The following is a 25355-nucleotide window of genomic DNA, read 5'->3' as shown; positions in this document are numbered from 1 at the left end:
TAGCACATCCTCTGGAATTTGTTAGTGCAAAACTTCATGGACAACACAGCTATGTGCTGCATTAATAAAAAGGGGGGGGGGCGAGCACCTTCTCTCCCCTGTGGTCTGGGAGGCCCGCTAGTTCCAGACTTGCTGGAGGGGCTGCAGGTGAAGTCCGGTAAGCCATGGTGTCATGTACATGCATGCTGACATTTGGCTAATATTGCAAGACAAATCCATGTTGTCGTAGTCTGTTTTAATGTCAGCTGAAGAATGAATGGATGTAACGTCTGGAACCTGTCCTTCTCAGGTGGATATGCATTTTCAGATCTGGAGTTCAGCACAGTTCCTATGAGGGAGCAAGAGATGATTTTTTTATTATTATTATTGTTATTTTTCATTATCCACCAGCAGGCCCAGCTGAGTGAACAGGGATAGAGCACATTCCAAACTCGCTGCAGTCTTCTGCTGTGACTTCCCTCTGAGCAGCTGGTCATCCGGATAGGGGTAGAAGTGAATGCCCTGGCTTCTCAGGTGGGCCACTAGCACCAGTACACGTTTTGTGAAGACTCTTGGTGCTGTGGAGAGCTTGAATGGCAGTATCTTGTACAGGTAATGAGTTTGCTCCCCCCGCAATGTAGTTCCCCAGTGATCTGAGGGTGGCCCTAGCATCCTTTAAGGAGCAGAGCACTCATCAGTTCTTTTATTGAAGATCTCCACCTCCTTCAAATGGAAGGTCTTGTATGATGTCCTGGATCTTTCCTGATGCTAAAAGCCAGGAGGCCCGCCTCATGGGCACAGCCAGTGCCATCAACCTGACCATCAGAGGCATTGATGGCTGCCTGTAAGGCTGTTCTGGCAGGCAGCTGGCTTTCTCTAATGATCTCCTTTAACTCCTCCCCAGCATCCTGTGACACTTGCTTCAAGAGGAGAGGGATCTCTGGCAAGCTCTAGGGTCACTCTTAAAGGATAGCAGGGAAGTATCCCTGCTTGACACTGGGAAGAAGGTATAGTGTGGTGATGGGGAGGAGAAGTATTCTTTAAACAGTGGGGCTGAGGGGTGATGTCTCTGCTTCAGAGTCCAGTGCTGTTAAGGCCCCCAGAGGGGATCTTGATGGCTCCTGGGAGTGGACCTTCGTCCCATAATCACCACAGTAAATAATTCATCGGTGCCATTTTACTTAGTGCCACCCTCCAGGCACAGATTTAGGCATCCTGTCCTTGGAAGAGTGATTTATTTTCTCCTCTCTATGGGCAGTACCTCTCTATGCTGGGAGCTGTGTCTGGCTTTGCTTGGCCCTTCTTTTCAGCCTCATCTTTGTGTTGAGGCACCAGTGCAAGGTCCAACAATAGCTGTTGACTGAGGAGCCAGTGCAGAGGCCGAGGCCAGCGCTGAGCTTATTGGCACAGATGTCAGAATGGCAGCAGTTTTGGGGTTGAGATAGCAGCAGTTGGAGCTGACAGCCATGGTGCTAGGGTAATCAGAGTCAATTTGATCGATATCTATTTTGACAGTTTTCTTCTCTGCCTTCCTTTGCAAGACTCCTTATGTGGTGTCTGCTTGGAGGGGCACTTGCCGAAAACTACCATTTGAGTTCCTTGGAGGTGCATGTCTCCTCCAGGTCTGACGTGATACACTAATGCACATCAATCGCTCAAGCAGACATAGTTGCAGCCATATATCCCTGGACTTGCAAGTCCTCGATGAGAAGGATATACACATCTAGTACTTATCAGGGATGTGGCTCTCTCCCAGACAGAAAAGACATAGGCCAGGGGTTCTCAATCTTCTTCTTTCTGAGCCCCCCCCCAACATGCTATAAAAACTCCACAGCCCACGTATGCCACATCAACTGTTTTTCTGCATATAAAAGCCAGGACCAGCATTAGTGGGTAGCAAGCAGGGCAACTGCCCAGGGCCCCATGTCACAGAGGGCACTATGAAGCTAAGTTGCTCAGGCTTCAACTTCAGCCCTGGATGGCAGGGCTTGGGGCCCCAGGCTACAGCCCCATGCAGCGGGGCAAGGGGTATGAGTCCACAGCAGGTCAGAAAGGGCTTCAATCTTGAAGGCTGAGAGTCCAACATGGCAGTTGACTCAAGACACATCACCCAGCTGTACCTGAGGAAATGGGGGAAATCTTCCTGTTTGTTGGGCGGTCTTTGTTTTGTTCTTTGTCAGAAGTTTCCAAACAATATAGGTAATCGAAGATAAGGGTAAATAAGTATTTCTTCAAACTATGCGTAAAAGAGGAGTCTGAAGTAAGAGAAGGGTAGCAGGTCAAACAGTCACCAGGTTCCATCTTGCTGCCATGGACAGTAAGGGGGAACTGCAGGAGGGTCAAGGCTGCTCCACCCTTTATCCCCTTGTACAGGAGCATGAGGTGGCACAGATCACACTCATGGCACTGAAACACCTAGTAAAAAAAAATCCGATCTTTGGGCACCTACATACTCAAAGAGCCACCTAAGCTTTCATTTACACAAAACAAATAACTCCCTCACCCAACAGTGCACAAAGATGGCTTTAAATAATAAATTGAAGGTTTTGTCTACATTAGATAACTAGTTTGTTCCCCCTCAATCACTTGAAATAAATGCACTTTACATCCATACAAAGAGTTTCTTCCTGCAATAATCAGGGGCTCTAAGGGATGTTCCAAACAGGCCTTGATTTTCAGGGATAAACAACTGAGTCTGAATTATTTCAGTGCCCAGGCAGACCAAGCTGCCTGATAAAGTGTTTAAAATAGTTCTCCCACCATTGGGGGACAGGGAATGTTCAGAATAGAGCTATCAACTGCAACTCACAGCTGCCTCTGCCAACAAACCTTCTGCAGTTCATCAGTTCAACACTCCTACCATTCCACTCTCCACCTATTGAAATACTCACCTCTCCATAGGTCTCTTCAGCTTTTCCCCCAACCTCCAAACTCATGTCCACAGCTGTACAACCACCTGTGGTTTGGTGAATGCAAGCCCCATTCTGAAGGTTCACTTGGGGTTGATCAAATTGTGACCTGTAGTTACAAAGCCGGGGTAGACTATTTTTGTCAAGATCCAAGATCTCTTGATCCAGGTATAGTCAAGGTCCAGACGCCAGAGAAAAACAATAATAATAGTAAGTAAATAAAAAGATCTGGGGGTCCATTCAAAAACACCTGGCAGTCTGGATTTGACCCCCAGTCTGCCTATTGACTACCCCTGACTAAGCCAACTGTGGTTTGCCAGCTGGTGAGAGCATTAGTGCGATGATAAAAGGTCAATTCTAGGAGATATCAGTCCAAGGGCTTGTCTACATTACCTGCTTGATCGACGGGCAGCGATTGATCCAGCAGGGATCGATTTATTGCATCTAGTCTAGACATGATAAATCGACTGCTGAGCGCTCTCCCGTCAACTCCGGTACTCCACCAGGGAGAGAGGTGCAGGCTGAGTCGACAGGAGAGTGTCAGCCGTCGACTTACCGCAGTGAAGACACCATGGTAAAGTAGATTAAGTACGTCGACTTCAGCTACGTTATTCACGTGGCTGAAGTTGCGTAGCTTAAATCGAATCCCTCCCCCCCACCCCCGCCGAGTGTAGACCAGGCCTAAGATGGCTCCACTGTCCCTTGCCCCATTACTGACTCCCAGCCTGAGAAAAGTGCCCACTTTCCCTGCAACAATGCTGTTCTATTAAAGAGGGCAAGCACTAATTGAACAACATCCCGCCACCCAAAAAAAGGCAGAGACCAGCCTTCCCACCTGCCAGTTAGCCAGGAGATTGAGAAGGGGGAACCCTGGTGGAAAAATAGGGCCTTTTCTGTGGGAACATTCTGAGGGGCTTAGGTGCCCCTCCCCTCACCTTCCCCCACTACTCTACTCCCAGTCCACAAGCCACAGGTCGTTTGCCAGATGAGGACACAAGTGGGTAGCATTTCTGGTGGGGAGAATGGGAAGAAGTGGAAGTGGGTGCATGGTCAGGAAGGGACTTTCAGTCAATAAACTATGGAAAGTTCAGTGGCAGATTTGTCCGAGGCTTTAGGACAGTCATATCAAGGCTAGGTTCTAGGTGCACTACAAATGTTAATAATGGTGTACCCAACTATGTCAGGTATCTGATTACATCTGACAGGGCTTTATGCAGTTCTGTCTACACAGCAGGATATATAAGCCAGGGACATACTTATGAACTATCTGTTAATAAGAGCTGATTGGAAAATATTTGTCCTTTATTTGCAATGGAAAAAGTATTGACTTTTGAAAATTTTCAATCAGCTCAATTGACTATTATATGGAAAAAAGCTGTGTGTGGATTCAGCCATATTATTACCTTCTTACAAATTAAAAAAAAAAAAGTGGTTCAGCCATTTTACCACTACTTTGTGTGCAAAAGCAGTTAAGCTGATTTCCCCCCCCAAAACCGTCTTGAACAAGTTATTCACCTCAAATAAACAAATCCATAGGTCCGATACCAAACTGATAGGTGACTAGAGAAGTTCTGTGATGCTTCTAAAACTGTCTAGTCCAACAATTCAATTCATTAGGACAGTACAAACAAAACATACATAGCCAGTTTAAAATACAAGTAGACATTTTTCCTAATCATTGACACTATTACCTATTGCAACACTTAAATGGCAAGCACTTGTAGAATTGTAAAATGACTATTACAATAAGACAGCACTGCAATACAATTGTGTCTTTATATACAAAAACATTCAAAATACATCGTCCATATCCATATTTTAATAATTATAGATTAACATGATTTCTCTGAAATGATACAGGGTTTGCCACTACCAGTCCCTCTGACATATAAAAATGCTTCACTGTCTATACAGAAAAATGGGGAGGGAAGTCAAACCTCTCTGGGGTGGTTTGTTTTGTTTTGTGTGGGTTTATTTATTTATTTATTTATTAAATAGCAAATCTCAGGTTCTCCCTTCTCTCTCTTAGCTAGAAACTCTGGCATATTTGGGACTGTAACAAAATCTCCCTCCCAGCAAATGGAGGAATAAAAAGTATTCTTTTTAAACTGGTGGTTCATTCAAATGCCCCAATCAGGATCCCACCTGTGTTAGGAGAGGTGCAAACACAGGATGACACTAACCCCGGCTTAAGGAGTTTACAATTGCAAATTATTAAACAGAAATTTCAAGGAAGCAGAAAATATATTTAAATAAATTTATACAGATAATAAGTGGCAAAAAAAGTGTTTCTTTAAAGGTGACCCAAAAAGCAAATGCAATTGCTTCCTAAATTTCCGTATGAGAAAAATCTCAAAAGGCCTTGAAAAAGGCAGGAGGCGGTTTATCAATTCCCTGGACTCTGTAGTACTTGAGACTCATTAGCTTACAGTGGTATATCATCGTCAAACATCTTACTCCTCCCTCTTTCCTTCATTAGCAGATGTTTGTAGTAAAGCCAGCCTTTGTTTTTAAGAGGACTCCTAAATGGATTCTTAAAAGTTCTGCCAGCAACTTTAAAATTAGTTCCCCCTTTGTTTTAAGTAGCAAGAGAAAGGCTTTTCTACTGATCACAAGCCATCAGATAAATTTAACAGTATTATTTTGAAAAGAATAAATATGTTCTACCTTAGTCCAGGTCCACACATGGAAGGCATTACCAGTATTCTAGGATGGATGAAGCTTATCATGGCAAAACTGCACTATTATCAGTATAGCTATATCAGTTCCATTTAGGCTATGTCCACACCGTGCTTTAGTCGCTATAACTTTTGTTGGCCAAGGGTGTGAAAAAACCCACTCCCTTGAACAACAAAAGTTAATGACGAAAAGCGCCAGTGTGGACAGTGCTTTGCTGGTGGGAGACACGCTCCTAGCAACAAAGCTACCGCCCCTCGTTCGGAGTGGTTTTATTTTGTCGCCGGGAGGGCACAGCTGTACCATTGTAAGGTGCGTAGTATAGACGTAGCCCTAGACCTCATCATCTCTCTGACAGACGTAGTTACACCAGTAGAAGTCTGCAGTATTCGTCTGGCCTTGGTAGATGTTTTAAGGAGCTGCAGTACTCCTGATTGAAATCTTCATCTCTGACTAGATAATTCCTGTAGCTGTCTTGGGGCAGTAACTTAAGTGATATCCAGATACGACAGAGTGCTAGCAGCAGCACCCTGATCACTGATGGTGCTGCAGCATGAAGTAGGCTACCAGCTCAGCTATGAACAGTTAAATACTTTCTACTGCAGGAACATAAGCACCTGGGTGGTAATTACTGGGCTCACAACATAATTGGGAGGATATAGGTGGAAGGAAGAGGCAGCAAGGGGGAGCTTTCTACAGTGTTAAGTCTGAACACAGAAATGGTATTCTTAATGAAATATTACAGCTAGCCACAGAACTTGTGCAATTGGCTATAGCCATTGTAATAGTAGGGACGCTGGTGCATAGAGAAATAGCAGGCAATAAACTGGCAGACAAAGGCAAAAGGTAATATTACTCATGAACAAGTTAACCTAGTAATCCCCTTAGCAAACTGGAATTTAAACACCTAATCAAAAATGAGCTAAGGAAGGAATGGCAAGAACTGTGGGCAAATGAAACAAAGGGGAAAAAATTCCGAAAAGTACAGTATGTCCTACATTTGACAGTGTTGACATAATCAAAGGCCCTAAGAAGAAGAACAAAGTGGCTCTATTTAGAATTATATCAGGGCATTGTAGTAATTTATTTCTAATTAACATGCACAAAAATAAATTATGTATGACATGTAAAGGTCCATGCAGCAATAGATACTTTTGGATTGTAAAGACCATACCAATGATAGGAGCCATTTATATAGAAAAATAAGAAGCCTTAAAAGTAACAACATTTTCCTTGCAACATTTATGAAAAATACAAGAAAAATGGGGCTCAATAATAAAAGCTCTTCTGCAATTCTTTAAGAACACCAGGAAAGGCATGAGAACCTAAGTCATGAAAAAGATACAGAAGTACAGTGCATTCAACGATCACAGACTCAGGAACCAAGTCTGCTACTTCACAAAACCAAAGAAGGAGCTCAGAAGGGAAGCTCAGAAAGTGAGCTGTGCTGAAGAGGGAGGCTGCGTGGAAAAAAGCTCCTACTGCAAGGTGCCTGTGTTATGTTTTGTGAGAGAGAAAAAGGTGGAAGTATACAAGGTACACATAGTGAAAGGAAAAGAACCTTGGCGTATTTATGACCATGAGGTGACAGAAGCAGACTAGACAGCACAGCATGCTGGGTAACAGAGAGCACTTTGTGACACCAGGACAAGGATTTTTAGCGATAATTCATACTTGCAAGGCACTATCACTTCACCTTGTATTGCATTCCATCCCTATCGGTACATCCTTGTCTCTTGGTTCCTTGGCCAACTGTTTCTCTCTCCAAGAGAGAAACTTTGCCAAAGCTGTTTTTGAATAATCAAACAGTTTAGCAAACACTTGAACCCTCCTAAGCTACCATTGTTTTTTGCTCTGGGTTACTAAAGGTCAAACTTTTGTTTTTTAAGTGATCTCTCTCTCTCATCTGTCCAGAAAGCATGCTTCAAGGCTTGAAACTAATATCTGTGTTTTAAATATTTCAAAAGAGACTTCTCTAGATTAAACCTAATGCTAGAAGTTACAAACTATAACTTACATGTTTAAGGTAATACAAAGACAGACTTTTCCTCTACCTCCTACATCCCAAATGGGAGCACTGAACACATCAACACCAACAGGAATAATAAAGGGACTATTATTAAGGATGCTACACTGCAAAACCAGCAATGGGCAAAAATGCAAAACAGGAAGCTGTAATCGCTGAGACGGTAACCTACACATAGCTAGGTTTCCTAAGGTATTCAATAAGGTTAAAGTTTACACCTTTTAGAAAAAGTACGGTTCATTGTATTCACCAGGTCTTCATTCTACATAGTTCTACTAAATAGGTCACTGATACACTATCCTCTATGAACCAATGTAGGTCCCATCCTCACTAGCACGAAGCTAATGGAATTAGATGTCTAGAGATCAGAGAAGGAGACTGCAAATCAGGAAACCCTCATCCGATGTAAATCAACATAGACTTCAATGGCATTGATCTATGCGAGCTGAAGAGCTGTTACACAACTCTGATTTTAAAGTTGATTTAGCTAAACTGTTGGTCTTTAATCCAGTGAGAAAGTGCCTAGGGCCTGTCTGTGCTGGAGAAACTATCTTTAGCACAACAGAAGCACAATACAGAAAACCAAAGAAAGTGTGCTATCAAATACAAGGACTTCAGGCTCATTGTATATCTTAAGTAGTAGGACCTGAAGACCTTAGAAGAATATGGTGTTTTCACTAGTGAGACAAACCCCACAGTTCAGAGATTTTGCACTATTAATCATTTAAGAATTCAAACTGCTTTATTGAAGTGTGTTACTCTGGATGGAATTCTCACAAGAACAGGTTCTCTCTCTGTTTCCTACTTTTGATCAAGTCAAAAATATCATTAGAATGGCCCTTCACCTTACTTGGCTTCTCGCCAAAAATGAGAACGAGCACAAAAAATAACCGAAACTTCTTAAGGCCTTAAAAGTTGAACGGGCTTGCTCATCCCATCTCTTCACTCCTTATGTTCTCAACATTTCTGAGATTTCTGTACGTAAGGGAATAAAGCTGTCGTTTGCCATCATTTTGCCTCCTTGCATCATATACATCCCTGGAAGGAAACCTTCATTTTCCAACTGTCCTACCACTTTGGTGAGTGACTGAAGGACCAGATAAGAAAAGAGAGACTATTTCTCTCTCTAAGGCAGTACAATTACAGGTAGAGTAAGTATTAAAAATCTACCAGCTCTCCACACTAGACTACATTCCCATTCAAAAAAAGCTACAGATGTGACAAACAACGTATTGTTGTTGCAAAGTTTGTATAAAGTCTTTAGTCTCAAAAGAAAAAAACTGCATAAACAGCGTTATCTGCTTTGGTGTACAACGCCACTCACCCCATAATAGTAGGAATAGGACCAGAACCTTCCCTAATTTAAAATAATTAGTCTTCGGCTAGACCATTAACACCTTTCTTGTCTTTCACAAAACTGCTCAGCAACCTTAAAAGCACAATTGGGCAAAGAATGGGCAAAAAATTGTTTTGCAAGCCATTTTTCTTTGTAAAGAAACAAGAATGCAAATGTGGTTTGTGATTCTCTGGTATGCTGGGGATGGCCAGTGGAAAGGGGAGTGAGAAAAACCTTTTATTGTTCATTATCTTGTGTGTGTCATACCTAGAGAGTCTGATAGGAACTCAATCATGCCCCCAAGCTCACAGAAAATTACTAAAGAATCATCAGGAGGAACAGCAAGAGATTTAAGAGTTTCAGCAAGTCCTCGATTCACTTCTTACTCAGTTATGCTTTGGAAACAAATATGAGAGCCTCCTTTCCCCTGTATCTAGGAAATAAGCAAGTTGCAACCTGTATATTTTATCCATTAATCAAATCTGCTTTACGTGAGAGTCTTTAGCCATCGGTGCATGCAAGGTAGGAAGCTTTCAATTTTAACTACTTTCCACCTCAAGCCACACTGAAACCTAATTACATAAAGAGTGCAATGTATTGGTAGAATAAAGATAAATATGCAGTTCATTAACACATGAATGTGAACAAACACAGCAAATGTTTCCCCTCCTCCCCCAAACATGTTTACATGTGGAAACCACAACAGGATTCTTTAGACACATTTCACATTTAAGCCAACTTTTCTGCTTAAAAAAAAAAAAAAAAGGCTACATACTAGTTAGTTTACTTTGATTCATTTATATACAAATGATTCTCCACCTAAATAATTTCATTGTGTCACCTCTCTATTTGACCCAATTAAATTACAGCAGGTTTAACATTAAACATTGCTGATTTTAGGCAGACAATTCACATACATGCACATTAACATGGCATATGTAAGAAGTATGAGAAACTCAAAGATTTACTATAACCTAATGTAGTGAATTTAAAGTAAGTCTCTACTGTAGAATAATATGCTACATATGCAGTATGCTGCAAATACTGCTAATTTAATGTCTTATATAAAATGTTTAAAATATTCATATTATACAAGTTTGAAAAGACGTTAGCATTCTTCAATGTGTCTAATTTTGTGTGTATAAGACTATAATCACATAACTGTAGCTAGTATCAGCTCTATTTGTCCCTCCCCAATTAATCTATAATTTTTCCTGTAATTAAAATTGCCACAGTAGTCCTAACAATATTCTGTGGCCTCATCAACACAGAAATTGCATTGCTTTAATTAATGAGTTAAAAAACCCCAATTCAGCTAAATCAGTGCAAAGCCTATATATTAATGCAAGCTAACTTGATATAAACCAGTTGAAAAGTATGCCTATGCAGGGCTTGCACTGGTTTAACTAAATAAGTTCCTAACAGATTTTAGTTAAATTGGTTCACTGTATATGAACAGACAATGCATTACAAAAGCTGGCTATAAATTCTGAAACTCAATTTATACTTTTATCTGCTAAAAAAATAACTTACCTCTGGGTACAAAACCTTTGTGATAAGGAAAGGTCTGTGAGCTTAAAGCTGTTACCAATCACTCTCCTATTCAACTACATTATTGAGTGAGGAGGGGGAAAACAAATGAGGCACTATCAAATTATCAAGATAAATGTTTTTAAATGCATACTCATTTCTAAGTTATGCAACACTGTGCTGATCACTTTGGTGTAACATTTTAATAATTTCAATGACAAAACTTGCAAGTTAAATATTTCTGAAGAAAGTTAAATTATAAATTTAGACTATCTGCAATAGACAGCTCTAATTAAGACTGTCTGCATTAACATATTTAGACAATCACATCTGTTGCCATGTAGGAAAAAAAGTCCCTCTTCTAAGCACAAAAATATGAAATAATGCTTTAGAAATGATTGGTGAACCACATTAATGATTTACTCATATGCCAAGTCAGCAGTAACACTTGCCTTTGGATAATACTGCTCTGAACAGTACCTAAATATAATTTTATGAAGGCATGTTTAAAAATAATTTTCTTTTCTCCTTGTATTCCAGACGAGGCCATGTCTACATGAGGAAATTGACTGGAACAGCTCCAGTATAATTTAGGTGTTCTGGAATAACTCCCTATGTGGACACTATTCCTGAATAAAAGCAATTTTATTCTGTAATAGTAACTTCACTTCCAAGATGAAGTAATTATTCCACAATAAAGTCACTTTTATTTCAGAACAGTGTCCCCACATGGAGGCTGGGGTCATTCTGGAATAGTTAAATAAGAATAGTTATTCTAGAATAAATGCCAGTCAATTTCCCCATAAATCTACAACAGAAATTCAACTGAACAAATAAACACTTTCCTACCACTGCTCTAGGATCGTAATTATCTTGCAACTGTTTAAGCATGCCAGGTATTCCATACACAACATTGCTACACTGGACAGCCCTGGAGTCACCACAATGTTAAACTGTCATTTCAATGGAAGTCAAGTACAGAGATGGTGCACCAGTGGCCACATTGTAATATTAAAATATCCCAGGCACAAAAGATATGGCTGCGCAATTAAGTATCTAGTTCAATGCACTGTACTATGAGGAAAGGCTGAAGGAAGTGGGTATGTTTAGTTTGGAAAAGAGGAGATGGGGGTTGGGGGAAAGGGACATGATATCCGTCTTCAGATACTTGAAAGGCTGCCATTAAAAAAAAAAAAAAAAAAAAACGGAGAAACATTGTTCTCTTTTGCCATAGAGGACAGGACAAGAGTCAATAGGTTCAACCTACAGCACTGCAGATTTAGATTAAATCTCAGGAAAAAAATCTTAACTGTAAGAACAGTAGGACCATGGAACAGATGGCCTAGGGAGGTTGTGGAAGCTTCTTCACTGGAGGTTTTCAAAAGGAGGCTAGATCTTTCTTGGATGGTTTAGACAAAAAAAAAATCCTGCATCTTGGCAGGGGGTTAGACTAGACCAGTGGTTCTCAACTGGGACGCTCCGAGCAGGTTTCACAGGGTCCGCCAAGCAGAACCAGCATTAGACTCACTGGAACCCAGGGCAGAAAGCCACAGCACCACTGCATGAGGCTGAAGCCTGGGGCCCTGAGCCCCGCCACCTGGTGCTGAAGCAGAAGCCTGAGCAACTTAGATTTGTGGTGCCCCATGGCGTGGGGCCCCTGGCAATTGTCCTGCTTGCTACCCCTTAATGCAAGCCCTGACTTTTATATGCAGAAAACCAGTTATTGTGGCACAGGTGGGCCGTGAAGTTTTTATAGCATGTCTGGGGGGCCTTAGAAAGAAAAAGGTTGAGAACCCCTGGGCTAGATGACCATTGCAGTCACTTCTAATCCTTTGTTCCCACAAAGACTAGTTAAGAGAACCACACTTCATCATATGCCTCTGATCCAATTCAACTATGGGGCACATTTAGAGCAAACAGAAATGTGCAAAAAAACTGAAGTCACACTGGGTAAGTCTACACTGCATCTGGGAGTGCACCTCCCAGCCCAGCTCCACAGACTTGTGCTATCAAGGCTTACACTAGCACAGGGGTGGGCAAACTTTTTGGCCTGAGGGCTGCATCGGGTTTCGGAAATTGTAAGGAGGGCTGGTTAGGGGAGGCTGTGCCTCCCCAAACAGCCAGGCATGACCTGGCCCCTGCCCCTTTTTACCCCCCCCATCCCGCTTCTTGCCCCCTGATGGCCCTCCCCAGGACCCCTGCCCCATCTGCCACCCCCCCTCCCCGCTCCCTGTCCCGACAGCCCCCGGAACCCCCACCCCTGACTGCCCCCTGCTGCCCCATTCAACCCCCCCCTCCTTCCTGACTGCCCCCCAGGACTCCTGCCCCCATTCAACCCCCCCTGTTCCCTCCCTCTGACCGTCCCAACCCTTATCCACACCTCAAACTCCCCTGCCCTCTATCCAACCCCCCCTGCTCCCTTACCACGCTGCTTGGAGCCAGAGCCGGCTCCAGAGTTTTGGCTGCCCCAAGCAGCCAAAACCAAAAACAAAAACAAAAAGCCGCGATCGCGATCTGCGGCGGCAATTCGGCGGGAGGTCCTTAACTCCCAGGCGGAGTGACGGACCCTTCGCCGAATTGCCGCCGAATACCTGGAACTGCCGCCCCTGTCCGGAACGGCCGCCCCAAGCACCTGCTTGAGAAGCTGGTGCCTGGAGCCGGCCCTGCTTGGAGCACCGGTGGCTGGCAGCGCTACAGCTGCGCCGCCCAGCTGGAGCCAGCCACACCACAGCGCAGGTCAGGCCGGGCTCTGCAGCTGAGCTGCCCGGCCGCCTAGAGCATTGTGCCGGCAGCGCAGCGTGCTGAGGCTGCAGGGGAGGGGGAACAGCAGGGGAGCTAGCCTTCCGGGCCAGGAGCTCAGGGGCCGGGCAGGAGGGTCCCACAGGCTGGATGTGGCCTGCAGTTTGCCCACCTATGCACTAGCACATTAAAAATAGCTGTGCAGCTGGGGTTGGAGCTCAAGTTCTCAAGCCTTGGGGGATGGGGTGGGACTACTGCCTGAGCTGCTACATCAAAGCAACATCTGTCTACACAGCTATTTTTAGTGTGCTAGCACAAGCCCCAATACCACATGTCTGTGGATCCAGTCTGCAAGGCTCACTCCCAGATGCTGTGTAGACATACCCTTAAATTCTGTTAATCTGGGCTCTTTTGCATTCCTTGGAATTGGACTATTTTTTGAAGTGTTTGGCTTTTCTTCCCTAAAAGACAGCTTCCTTTATGCAAATGAACATTTGTTCTCCACTGAGATTGTAAATCTCTGTAGTCAGCCATCAGCAGTAAAATTCTGTCCCTCTTCCCCCTCCATACTTCACCCTACAAGGGAGTATAATCTTTAAAGCCAGAGGCCTGTTCTACACACACTTCTTGTGCTGGTATAACTATTTCAGTTTGGGGTGTAATTTTTTTTTTTTTTAAACCAAGGTAGTTATAACAATACAACCCCTTATGTAGATAAGTTATATTAATACAAAGGGGTCTTATACCCGTGTAGCTTAGGCCCCTTCCCATAAAGTATGCCTTTATACTGTCATAACTGTGTCCACACCAGGGAGGTTAAACTGCTTTAACTATACTGGCTGCAACTTGTGTATGTAGATGAGCCTTAAGACATTCACATCATAATAAAACATGCTTAAACTAACAAAGTTTGTTTTAAAATTTACTTTGGCTTAAAAAAAAAACAAAAAACAATTTTTAGAAATTCAAGAACCAGTATCCAGAAAATCATCTTTATAAAACTGGGTGGTTCCAATTATTTCAGACATCCTTACACACACAATAAAAAAGTAAAAGGGATTTCTGAATACTAAATGTTTAGATTAGTTCTGCAGGAACTGGAATGGAAAAAGACAGTATAACTGGGCAACTTGGTCATAAAAAAAAATAAACCACAAATAAAAAGAACATTAGAAGAGTCACTTCATTAACCACAAGGCAGTCTTTGTGACCTCATGTCCATTTTCACAGGTTTTACAGTCCGTCTTTCAATAAGGTTATTTCATTAGTCTGTTTCACCACAGCACAAGAGAGCTCCTTATCCCCATTTTACAAATATTTCTCCTAAAAATGGGTTTCAATGCTTTACTTCCAGCTCAGGAAGTAGCTTACCTAAAGGGCATCTTGTTCTGATCGGACTGAACTTGTCTCTTCAATCTTCCCGTAATATTCTATTGATTTTCTAGTGCTTTCCATAACCTCTCACAAATCCATTTTAATCTGTAGTTATCACAGATAAATACAGATGGATGCAAAAAAACCTAGTTTCTCCCAATTAGCAGAGATCATATATGATACAGTGGTGATTTCACACAAGTCAAACCAGATTGCAATTAAGTCTACCACCACCAAAATACCAAACCAAAGGACACAGACAAGAGCCACAAGCAGGATTTGCCATGTGTGCATTGTGAAGATTTTACTATCAGTACAAATAGCAAGAAGATTTAAGATGCTTAATATACAAAACAGTTAGTTTATGCCATTAGAAACTAGTATGCCACAAACTATTTACAGGAAAAAAATCTGTTTAAAAAAAAAATCACAGTTGACTTCACTAAGGAAAGTAGTGTGCTATGGACAAGCAGGATTTAAAATCAGTTAGTTTTTAAAATAGGTCTGGTCATATAATTCAACATATGATCAAGACACAATATACCACTCAGTTGTACAGAAGCATTTCAAAAGATACATTCAGAGTCACTACTTCTAGTAGGATAAAGATCACTAGTAGACTGGAAAAAAAGTGTTAAACCATTTGCCTGCTTTCACCACTTTGTGTAATCAGCAAGTAAAGCCTGATCATTTTTGAATCTCGGGAACTGTATAAAATTCAGCTTTTCCCCCACCCAATAAGAGAGATATGGTCATTCTCCATTTCAATTGCTAATGACTGGGAGAAGGAGGTTAATAATCAGGGTACCTCTGCTCACACAATTCCTCTTCATATTTCAAATTCTCTTTATATAAAAAGTGTTTTAAGTTATACACATGGTGCTCTCTGCATCACGCATTTCTGAAGCATAACGGGCCATGCCACACATGTTTGCTTTGGTGCCCCCATAATGTGGTTTAATTATGATGACTGAACTAATAGGCTCACATCACAGACTTTTACAGGTTGACCCCATGTCATTCTGATGTATCATTTTGCACCAGTTCAGTGCTGTAAATCAATTTAAGATCTCCAGCACGCTGAAAAGGCTGGTAATGATGCTTTCTCTGCAGTCTCTGGGGACTCCACATTATACACAACTTACATTATTTATAAAGCGGAGATGATGCCTCCATTAGCCTTGTAAGACTACAGAAATGAAGGCTTTTGTATACACACAACTTGGACTGGGTAGTGCACACTATTGTATTTTAAATATAACAATCAAACTTATTACTCCCTATTTTTGTTTTTTAAACGTGGCTTCTAAATTTCAGTCTTTAACTTGCACCCATAAAGTGGCTCAGAATTTAAGGAGGATCTATAAAAATCACTCCAGTATTTACAAAAACTGGTGCAGCAATGTTATTAACCGTTGCATCACTTCTCTTTACATTTCATCCCTTTACTTACTGGTTTGAACTCAACACTATATTTATCAACTTCCAAACTCTTGAATTGGTAGATACTACTTATACAGAAACTGAAGAATCTCAAGCTGTTTATCTAGTCTCTTTCCTCCACTGTACTGGATCAACGAGTATACAAAATGAAAAGTGGAGAGGACAACATAAGGAAAAAAGTGTATTTGATTACATACCAAGGAAATTGAGGGGTCAAAACTAAAGCAAGGACAAATCCCTACCCTTAGGGTAATCTGATCTTGCCTTGAACTGATCCTTTCTGGAGACTATGTAAGGCTCCTGGATCACCCAACTCCAGAGAAATCTCTGTCAAGCCCCAAATTATAGTGTGAAATTAATTACAAGATCAGAGTCTGAACAACAGCACAGGAATCTCAAATATATGGGTTTAGGGTTTTTCCATCTTAACATTAAAAAACCCTAAAGACAGCCACCACTGTAAAGGAGTCACAAAAATGAAGTATTTAATATTTAAACAAGGTGCAATGAGAATCTTCTACCAACTGCCCTGCACAGAACTCCTATCCAGATTGATATTTTTACATTGTGAGTTGCAACTGGAAGCAAGTCACCAATAAATTTAATGTAGTAGTTACAGACAAGATTAAAATCAGTTTTAACACAGCAAGTTCCTTTACAGGATTCACTCATTGTTTGACACACTGAGGTGCAGACGCTTGACTACATGAAGACTAGCAGAATTTAAAGAAAAGTGGTCTCTGTGGGTTGTTAGTCTCAGTTTTGAGTTTCATGTTGTGTAACATACAAAATCACACACAAGCTAAGTCTTACAGGGAAGGAGAAGTCAGAAGAGGCAAGAGTTGCCAGTTTTTACATGTAGAGCTGTCCAAAATATAACCTTTTTAACTAAAATGCTAATTTCTAGAGACATCATATCCTATTATGTCTGCCATAAACAAAAGCAAATATATGCCCAGCCTTAATCTGAAATATACACCAACGGAAAAAAAAGCAGAATTAGATGTTTCTGACCATCAAATACTCCACCCAAGAGAAGGGTGGCACCTATTCTTAGATGCGATGAACATCAGTTCTTTTTCCTAACTGAAACTACAAATAAACATATGCTCTACAAGCAAACTGCAAAACCAGCCTGCACATCTTCTGTATTTTTATAAACTGCTAACGAAGGGACAAATATTGTAGTTCTTACTCAATCAAAACTCCCACTGACTTCATTAAAAATGATAGGGTCTGGCCCAGCTACTTTAGAAAGCATGATTGAACACTTGCACATGGACATATCTTAATAAAATTTAAAGATACATCTATAGCTGGATAATCTCATTCTGTAAAGTAGAAGTAAATTGAAAATCACATTGAGAGAAGAAAAATCATGTGCATCCAAACCTCCTAATAATCAGAAAAATTTTAAGTGAACTTTCCTTGACCTCTAAACAAATCTTGTTGCAAAAAGCAAATCCATTAGGAGGAACCAAGATTTGGATTAGCCAAGTCATTAGAGAAATGCTTTTCCCAAATAAAAACAAAGGGCATTTGCCTTGTGTTAGCCAGAGCTTTACAGGAACTGTTACAAGTTTCTCCCACTTAGCTTTGAACACAATGGGGCCAGGACAAAAGTCTGAAGCAGCAGAAGCCCCAGGAATAGGGTTTTCTAATGAGAGGGGGAAAAAAGGGAGAGAGGAAGAGGGAAGGAGAGAGCTCTTGGCGGGTCTATTTTCTCTTCCTCCAGCCCAACAAAGAAATCTACCCAGAAACTTTAAACCAAGGAAGGCAGCAAAGAAGAAAGCACAGAAGTCACAGGTTTCTCTGCAGGCACCCGCAGAGACGCCATCATGCTGGAGAAAAACCCTGTCCCCCCTTCAAAAAAAAAAAAAAAAAAACCGTCCCTCCTTACCCAAAATCGTGATGAAAAGAAGAAGCCCGGACCCGAGCCTGAGGTTAGAAATAACCGGGGAAGGGGGGGGGGCAACAAGCCAAAGCGTAGCCACCATTCAAACCACTTCCCTGGCTGCAGCAAGCCCTGCCCGGCCCCGGCCCCGACCAGCCAGCAAGCCCCAGGACGCAGAGGTGGGGTAGGAGGGGTCCCCGCCCAGGCACAGGAGCCGGCTTGGGAGAGGGCAAAGAAGCGCAAAGTTGTTACCGGCTGCTGGGCGGCGAAGCGGGCAAAGGAGACACCGAACGCCGCAGCCGCTCGCTCCTTCCTCTCCGGCTGCTGCTGTTGCGGCTCCAGCCGCCAGGCAACCCTGCACTCGCTCTGCCTCTGTGCCTGGATTGATCTGGTCTCACTGGCGTCAGGCAGTCGGAGCCGCCCAGCCTCCACTTACCCCACTGCCAATATAACACACACACACACCAGGCCGGCGAGGGATCCTCTCCAAATTCCCACCCCCGCCAGCAGCTGCAGCTGCCTTGGGGCCCCTCTACAAAGTACTGGGTCGTGCTCCTCCTGCATTGCTGGATTAGTTTGGTTCGTCAGGGCCAGCCTCTAGCGTTCAAAAAATCACGAAAGTGACTTAAAAAGCACTGTTTAAAAAAACAGTAATACATTTTGGCTACTTTTTATTTTCCATCTGGTTTCACAGTCTTTAGGGTACACTTGCTTCACGTTTCAAATGTGTAGCCTGCAAACATGAGGGCTAGTAATTTTTGTATTATTATTATTAAAGCTGATATTCTCACAACAATCTCGTGTTTCCAGGCGTTGTGGCCCCGATTCTGCGGTGCAGTCTATGCTTTTTGCAGAGATTCACCACCACAGAGCTCATGCTGGGAGCAGAACAAAGTTGTTGAGGAAGAAGACTGAGAGCTTGTCTACACAGCGAAATTTCCTGGCAGAATTTAATTTAAACCTGTATCATTATACTGCCATAGTAATGCCAGTAAATTTCTCCATGTAGACAAGAGCTAAGTATTATATTAACCTAATTTTAAAATACAGATAAATTGAAGCACAGAGAGGTTATAAGGCCCTGATGCTGCTGACACTTTTGCACAGGAGTAATTTTACATGTGTGAGTAGTAGTCCTGGATTACTCACACATATAAAGTAACTCGTGGGTGTCAGGCCATGTCTACATTATGGGCGCTACAGAAACATCCCTACAGTGCCATAGCTACACCACTGTAACCCCATAGTGTAGACACAGCCTACAGCAAGGGAAGGGATTTTTCCTTCACTGTAGGAACACCACCTCCCTGAGCAAGAGTAGCTAGGTTGACAGAAACATTTTTACATGATCCTACACCAGGGATTATGTTGGCATTGCTTCCAATGATCAGGTGTATGTAGATTTTTGACACCTCTGAGTGCTGTAGCTGTGTCAACCTAAATTTTGAGACCAGGTCTCAGTATCTGCAGGAACCTCACCTAAATGACTTGCCCAAGATGACAAAAGAAACCTGTGGCAGAGGTGGGAGTAGAATCTAAATTGTCTGGCTCTCAGGCCTCTGCCACAAGATCACCTTTACTCCCATACAGGTTAATAATGGAAATTCAGCCACCTGTCTGGTAAACAGGCATACAATCAGTATAATAAACACAACAGTGGCAGACATGGGAATTTTGGTAAAGGACATTGGGGGGATCCCTCCCCAACTCAAGAAAAGTATCATGGGTTCTTTAATGTCCACACAAAGCAGCCAGGGCCTTCCTTTAAAAAAAGGGGGGGATCATCTTGGATTAAATTTTGTATTTTAAATAAACCAGTCCCTTTACCTTTTACCACTTGCACCTTCTATTATTAAAAATGAATGGACTCTAATAATCCAGTTTACTCTGAACCATTTATGCTGTGTTTACTTTTTGTACTTTATTCAATTTGGACAATTAAATTAAACCACTCAGGTTTCCTTTTCTGGTCCTCATGCATCAGTAGAATGCTGCAATGTATGAGTTGAAAATACTACTGTGAAATGCTTACATGCAAACAAAATAAAATGTTTCAAATTATTTTTACGTGTAATGAAAACATTTATAAATAGAGAAATGCAGAAGAAGGATAAGCTAATTGGCCTATATTGTTTGCATTGTGGTAAAACCTACAAACCCCAGACAGGGGTCAGGACCCTATTGTGCCAGGCATATACGCACAGTGATAAGATAGTCCCTGCCTCAAAGATTTAACAATCTAAGAACACCAGGACCAGATCCTTGAAACCAGGTGTTGTTCCACTGACTTCAGTGGGCCCCAATGGGCAGAAGAGTCTGCCCATACAGTCCTCACTGTAGGACTGGACCCTAAGGGGATGTGACAAGAAGCTAATTAAGTACTAAGCAGTGCAGTTTGTCAGATGTCTTGTTAAATCCACAATTTTTGCTATTTTGTGGGGGGGAAGGTTGGGGTTTGTTTGGTTTTTGTGAGGGGGAGGTGGGTGGTGTGATGTAAAGGAGTTATAGTGCTTTCTATTATTTAGTTAACACTTCTTCGAGGGATGGGGAAGTCTAGATTTTATAGGCTACCTATCCTAAAAAAAGAACAGGAATACTTGTGGCACCTTAGGCCTGGTCCACACTAACCCCCCACTTCGAACTAAGGTACGCAAATTCAGCTACGTTAATAACGTAGCTGAATTCGAAGTACCCTAGTTCAAACTTACCGCGGGTCCAGACGCGGCAGGCAGGCCCCCCCGTCGATGCCGCGTACTCCTCTCGCCGAGCTGGAGTACCGGCGTCGACGGCGAGCACTTCCGGGATCGATCCCAGAAGATCAATTGCTTACCGCTGGACCCGGAGGTAAGTGTAGACCTATCCTTTGAGACTAACAAATTTATTTGAGCTTAAGCTTTCGTGGGCTACAGCCCACTTCTTCGGATGCATAGAATGGAATATATATTGAGGATATATATATACACATACAGAGAGGAGATATATCTCCTCAATATATGTTCCATTCTATCCATCCAAAGAAGTGGGCTGTAGCCCACGAAAGCTTACGCTCAAATAAATTTGTTAGTCTCTAAAGTGCACAAGTACTCCTGTTCTTTTTGCAGATACATACTAACACGGCTGCTACTCTGAAACCTATCCTAAAAATGTGTACTGTAAACAGGTAATTAATTGAAGGGGTGTGTAGAGGCATGGGGAAAGTCAGTCATATGGCAAAGGGCCAGATTTTTAAAGGTAAAGATACAGATAGATATCTAGTGGGATTTTCAAAAGTGATGTAAATTTCTTTGGTGCTTTTGAAAGTCCCTCTAGGTGCCTATCTGCCTCTTTAGGCACCTAAATACCTTTGAAAATCTAGCCCTAAGAGGCAGCATGCAAGAAGGCAGAGAATGAGAGTGGGAGACAGATGTAAAATGAGAATTTATGTAGGCAGAATTTCCTTGTTTCTTCTTTACCATTCAAATTAAAAACATCCATGCCAGTATTATGATTCAGTGTTGTCTTGTCTTATTTAATACATTCATTATTTTGCATAACAAGTACCTAAAGAAATGCCACTTTTCTGAATAGGATAATTGCTCTCAGTCTCTGGAATTCTTACTGTGAGATGTGAGATCAGAATTTACATGCAGATTATGACAGATGATTTCTAGTTAAAATCAGCCTGGCAGCAGAAGTTTCATTTCGCTTGTTCCCTGGGTTTCTGTTACAGATAGTGGCTTCTGTTGGTGACAATGCTGTGCTGAACTCCCTGGTTTTGCTTCATGTTATGTTCACCAAATTTTTGCCAGGTGGATAGCCAATAATCCAGTAAAGCCGGTATTTTCATGAAGTGCTATTCAATATTGATCAATGTGCAATTTTTTACCTGAATCAAGTTAGCTGAAACCATTTTCCTATCATTCATATTGTATTTTGCACAGACCAATACATAAATAAATGGAAGTGGGGCATTTTGTAAGAGGAAAAGCAATGTTTCCCTTCTCATCATTGATAATGGGTTTTTCACAACTCTAGCTAGAGATCTGCAGTTTCATATTTGACTTCTTCCTCCAGCTCAATAGTAAAACAATACTGATAACAATACTGCTCTCCCCACCCTCTACCCGGGACAGCCCACTTGATCATTCTTTATGTTTATTTGTTTTTTAAATAGGATAGGTGAGGAAGAGATAGTAATGAATGCCATATAGGCCATCTGCCTAACCATTATCATTAGAGGATATGAAGGGAGAGAGGCAAGCAACTATGTAAATCTGTTTGGGGAGGATGTCCCATGCATGAGGGACAGCATGTAAGAAGACCACAAAAGTGCTTGTAAGATGCTACTGGGAGAACTAAAGGACAGAAGAGACTGGATAAGTAAGGTGGAGCTAAACTATGAAGAGCCTTGAAGGTAAGGACCATATATGGTCCTAAGACTGACCAACTTCTACCAGAAAACTTTTGATCACAGTATGGAAATCCATCTGCGTGGACCCGATTGCATAATAGGGACCTATCTTTGTTGCCATGTTTGCTACCATACACAAAAAAAAGACAAGGACCCTAAAGAAGCCCATTTAATTTCTTAACATACAATTTCTTCCTGAATTAGCCCACCGTGATTAAGTAAGATTTATACAGAATAAACATTGAACTGATAACTTTATAAGATTATTAAACACATTTCTCTCTGTTATATTAAATAATACTTCTGCAACAAATCTATCTGGAGATGACAAAGAGGTCTTTGATCAGGTTGAATAATCATTCTTCTTTTCTACTGATGGGATTTGGACCAAAATTCATTACTTGGATAAGATTAATGTACCCAACTATAGCAGCCAAGATCCTTATTAATGGTTATGATTCCAAAAGCCTGCGGCTGAAATATAGTACTACACAGAGCTAACCCTTATCTCTCTTATTGTTTGCACTTATTATGCAGTCTGATGCAAAGAATTCATTCCAGCAATGGTATTTTTGGTATAGGAATGACCAATATTGAACAGCAGATTGCATTACATATGTTGAGGATACATTAATTTTTGCCAGTAACCCTATAGTGTCCCTAGCCAATATATTGAAGCAATGTAACATTTTTGGAGAATTTTCTGGATTCAAAATGAATTACAATAAATCAGAGCCTCTCCCTCTGGACTTTGCCCAGGGCCATTCAGAGGCCTTTGAAGATCATTTAACTTTGTCTTGTGCACCACTTTAATTAGGGATATTGGAGTCCATGTAGCCAAAGATTTTTTGGACCTTTTTAAATTAAATGCTTTCCCTTTAGCCACTCAACTTAAAAGATTTACATAACTGGAATAACCTAAACCTATTATTGGTTTCTTGGAAGACACCACTAGAATTAAACTTCACTCCCATCTTAATTACCATTTTCAAGTTCTTACAGTCCCTGTCCTATTTACATCTCATTAAAAAATTACAGAGCAGTACATTAAAATTTATGTACACAGGTGTCAAATACAAAATTGAAACTTTTTTTTTATCAGAAAAAATCAACAGTGGTTTGGCATTTTCAAACCTAGCTCTTTACTGTTTGGCAACACAGTTAGGTCCATTAGTTGACAGGTACAGAAATGGCTCCCAATATATCCTGTATCAATATATCTCTTTCCTTCTACAGTTTATTTATATCTTCACTAATATAATTAACCTATTTATTAACTGATGAAAAGCACTGTGTAAAAGCTAGGTATTATTATTTATTACTATTAATATTACTCACCATGCAGTGGTTATTAGCTTTTCTAAACAAAGGGTTTTTTTTCATTTTGGATTGTATATATGAATTATATTTATACACCAGGCATAAGAGCAGGATTACATGTTTAGTAGTGGGAGGCTAATTGAAAGAGGTCTAAAGTGGAATGTGGAGATTAGTAAAGTTATTCTGAGCATTGGATAAAGGAGGCTGTTCCAGGCATAGGGTACTACACAGAAAAAAGCAACAAATGGGACATTTCTCTCTTGTATGGAAGAAACCAGGAAAGACATTGTGCTTCTGTTGTTCATGGCCCAACTGGATGTACATAGGATTCCTGGCAAAGCACTCATAATTAAGTTTTTCAAAGATATAACTGTGCCCAGAGGACATAGAACAGTTTTATGCCAATGCAAATAGTTTGCCCTCTCATATTATTGTGCCTTACTCTATATTGTGTTCACCAATTATAGAAGGTTCTGGGCTCTGTACTTGAAACATGTAGGCTGCCAAACCTTAAACAGCAGGTAAAATCTGCAGAGCCCTGCAAAACCATTTTTGCGGATTGGATGCAGATCAAAATTTTGTATCCACACAGGGGTGTAAAAAGCTGGGCTGCCTAACCTATTGGCCTGGGGCAATGTGTTCTTGTCTAGTACTTGACAACGATGGGCTTGAAACAAATGTATATATATTATTTTCCATTTGCACTTCCTGGCGCAAATTATGTTGCAGGTCTCAAAAATCCTGACAGTAACACACGATTACACAAGTTGTTGAAAACATGTACATAAAACAGGAACCACAGAAAGGTAGGACTGGAAAGAACCTCAGTAGGTCATCTAGTCCAGTGGTTCTCAAAGCCGGTCTGCCGCTTGTTCAGGGAAAGCCCCTGGCGGGCCAGGCCGGTTTGTTTACCTGCCGCAGCATCCACAGGTTCGGCCAATTGCGGCTCCCACTAGCCGCGGTTCGCCACTCCAGGCCAATGGGGGCTGCAGGAAGCGGCGCGGGACGAGGGATGTGCTGGCCGCCCTTCCAGCAGCTCCCATTGGCCTGGATCGGCAAACCGCGGCCAGTGGGAGCCGCGATCGGCCCAACCTGCGGACACAGCAGGTAAACAAACTGGCCCGGCCCGCCAGGGGCTTTCCTGAACAAGCGGCGGACTGGCTCTGAGAACCACTGATCTAGTCTAGTCCCCTGCACTGAGGCAGGACTAAGGGTATGTCTACATTTACAGCGCTGCAGCATGTGTGGTGAAGATGCTCTACACTGATGGGAGAGAGCTCCTATTGACATAAAAAACCCCACCCCCGCTCTCCACCAACATAGTGCTGTGCACACTAGTGCTTATGCCAGCATAATGCATGTCTTCAGGGGGGGTGGAATATTCACACCACTGAGTGACATAAGTTTTGCCGATATAAGTGGAAGTGTATACATAGCCTAAGTATTATCTAAACCGTCTCTCACAGGTATTTGTCTAACCTGTTGTAGAAGGAAAGCCCTAGAAGAATAAAACTAACTTCAAACTCCATGCCTCTTCCAATCTTCACCAAGCTTTCCTCCCCTTCCCCCCCGAGATAAAATAGCCAAATTGTTGACAGGCAAGTAGACTATTACTAAATACAAATCTCATCTATACATTATGTACTATTATACACACACACACACACACACACACACACACACACAACCACTCAACAGTTAAAAAATGCTAGAGCAGCCTTAATTCAGGAGCCCTTGTA

The 25355-nt window shown here is 41.8% G+C and overlaps 1 protein-coding gene across 3 annotated transcripts in view; it reads right to left on the bottom strand.

Annotated features, from left to right (window-relative positions):
* The window catches only part of SMAD1 (SMAD family member 1), a 71563-nt gene extending 53058 nt beyond the window's left edge, over window positions 1–18505 (bottom strand). Inside the window, exon 1 of one of the 3 annotated variants that reach the window (XM_005284288.5) lies at window positions 18159–18505. The gene's annotated coding sequence lies outside the window, so the exon portion shown is untranslated. Of the gene's footprint in view, window positions 1–17912 lie in introns of all 3 variants that reach the window. The other 2 variants (XM_065597776.1, XM_008166110.4) reach the window with 2 other exon arrangements.
* Window positions 18506–25355: the final 6850 nt, after the last annotated feature.

This window comes from Chrysemys picta, chromosome 5 (genome assembly GCF_011386835.1).
Source record: "Chrysemys picta bellii isolate R12L10 chromosome 5, ASM1138683v2, whole genome shotgun sequence".
Lineage (NCBI taxonomy): Eukaryota > Metazoa > Chordata > Testudines > Emydidae > Chrysemys > Chrysemys picta.
This window is presented reverse-complemented; position numbering and strand designations above follow the sequence as displayed.